Raw genomic sequence first — 2,884 nt, forward strand, 5'->3', positions numbered from 1 at the left:
TTATTCGTTGCTTGATTTTTTTTTTATGGCTGGCTGGCAGGGCCTGACACCAACCCCCTAGATTTCCGGAGCACCATTCCCCCTAAATGTTCGGAGGACCGTAGTTCACAGTTTAGCTTAGAGTCCTTCTCTGGCACTCGGACGATGATAAGCCGCCCCTGACATGGGGAACAGACGCTGTTGTGAGCCGCTCCTAACATGGAGTACAGACGCTCAAGGTTTGCAGAACCAAAAGCAAAAGCAAATCCCCCCTTCCCAGTCAGCACATGACCAAAGTTCCCACCGGGGGTTGGTTACCCGATCTTCCTTAAGGTTACTCGTACTCCGGCCAGTACCTTGAGGAGGTAGGGATAGGAGTTGCTGTGCAAGAGGCTAAGGACCGCAGAGAGGGGTCTATTTTATTCCTGCAGGTACGCGAGGTACCAATGGTACGCCATGCCCAGCCATTTACTAACCCGATGTTCAGGCATATCGTAGCCCAAAGCTTGCTCGTAAACCTCGTCGCTTATCGCCGGATCACCATCCTGTCAATCCTTCACTGTGCACTAAATCCGTTCCTTGATCAGGATCATTTTAGTCGCGGAAGACCACGAGCTGTTGTTCCCCGAACCACGTAAAACTTGCCACGCCGGCGATGATACAGTGCTCCCCGGCAAACAATTTCAAACGGAGGCTTGATTCCTGGAACCATCTTGAATTCCGTTTCCTTCTTCGGCCATTTTTGCAGAGAATTTGCTTCGAGTTGAAAACAAATTCGCTTTCCTGTTGAAGTCTGTACAGAGCTATCTTTAGTATGCAGGCCTTCCTTGTAGCAACTTCGTCTTGGAATCCCTCAAGTTGTTCCATAAATATTTCCTCATCGTACAAATCACCTTGGAGAAATGCTGTCACAGCGTCTTTTTGATAGACGAGAAGATCCAGTTGTGCGGTCAGCACAAAAAGATGTCAAATTGATACGTAGCGGACAACAGGAGAATAGGTTTCGCTGTAATCCACTCCTTTTACTTGCAAGAATTGTTCAATTACAAGTCTTGCCTTGTAACGCTTGACAAAACCATCTGTAGCGGGTTTGATCTTGAAGACCCATTTGTTCTCTCCGCTTTCCGTTCTTTTGGAAGATCCCGTTTGAACGCAATGCTTCGTACTCTGACTGCATTGCCGCAATCCATTGGCCACGGTCCTCGCGATTCAGTACTTCCTGCACCGTTTCAGGATCCTGGATTATCTGTGGAATACATTTCGGCGATAGATGATTTCGGCTGGAAATAAATCTCCGCCAAATTAACCTAACAATACCCTTTCTCAAACATTTATTTTTCTTTTTCTGTAAACAGAGCAGGGAAAAAATCAAAATCCCACACAAAACCCGATAACACTATTAAAGATAAATGCCTAACAAGCGTATAATGATGACCGACCTAACCTATGAACCGTACACTCCCTGGCAATTCCGACACCCGCCGGCGAACACAATGCACACCACACAACATAACAACGGACAAGTCTTGTTCGATTTCCCCCGACCACAAACTCTCGACGACGGGATTTCCCATAGAAAAAGAAAGAGTCCCTTGTTGGGAGGACGATAACACCGAAAGAAAGACGACCACTAACCGCTGCTAGGCATTCCGCTTTTCACATTCGATTTTTTTCCACACGGACGGACCCAGTCTGGGGAATAAGGCATTTCTTCAACAGAAACTGATTTCCTGACGAAGGAAATCTCGTCATCGGAAGAAGCGCGGAGCGAAAAGGGGAAACATGCGAGATGGCTCGTTATTGATAAAATTCCCATACCCTCAACCTCACTTTTTTCATGCACACAACCGGGGATATGAGCGGATGGGATCTTTTTGGATTCGGATTTTCAGATTTACACAGCGAAATTCTGAAATTGAAACCCCTAAAGTGGAAAACCATTTCGTGTTCGGTACCAGCCACTGAGCTGGTAAGATGGATCCGGATGGGGTTGGTTCTTATTTTTCTTCTTTTTAGTGTTCTTTTTTTTCGAATGGATGTCCGATGGAGCAGATTTCAGCGAAGTGATGGTGGTTATCCGACGCTCAAATAAAGTCTGAACCTTTTGGAAGCTGTTCCATCATGTCATTGTGCTCGAATCGAACTAAATGCCATTTTTAAGTTGTACTAGTCAAAACTGGTCCTTACAATTAACGACCTTTTCCAAGAATTTTTTTCTGCAGAGTAGGTGAGCTACAACATTCTTTCGTAATTATACTATTTTGTGCTTGGTGGACTACAATTTGTTACGTTTGAAACTACGCTGAATGGATAACACAGCGTAACAAAAATGACACTTTTGCGTGTCTCAAGGATCAAATTATGTGTCTCTAGTAGATTTTGGGTCGCTGAATCGGATGCCGTTCTCAAAAATGTTCCAGCACGTTACAATTTTTAGCTACAGGTCGCCAAAGTTATATAAAATACTGGTTTTATTGATGTTTACATGGAATTTAAAGTATGATTTATCAAACTTCTTTTTGATATAATCTACCAAACATGTTAAATAGGATTTGAAATTTCAATTCAGATACAAATCAGTTGAAATTTCACGATAAAATTTAGTTTTAATCGATTTATTTCAACATGCTTGCAATCTTCATATAAAATTCTTCGTTTCTCTTATATGGCATAATATAATACTTTTCTGAACCACCATTTACCATCGAAAATATTATGAACTTTGTTGATAATTATTGTTTTATACATGAAGTTTGAATTATGTGACGAATTGAGCAAATCAATTTCCGTACAAGTTGGCAAACTTGCATGCAAGTTGGCTGAAACAGTCAAATTTTGCATTTTCAACAGTCAATATCTCAAAAACTAGACGTGCCATGATATTTCTGAAAACGGAAATGGACTC

The sequence above is a fragment of the Aedes aegypti genome, chromosome 1, assembly GCF_002204515.2.
Source record: "Aedes aegypti strain LVP_AGWG chromosome 1, AaegL5.0 Primary Assembly, whole genome shotgun sequence".
Classification (NCBI taxonomy): domain Eukaryota; kingdom Metazoa; phylum Arthropoda; class Insecta; order Diptera; family Culicidae; genus Aedes; species Aedes aegypti.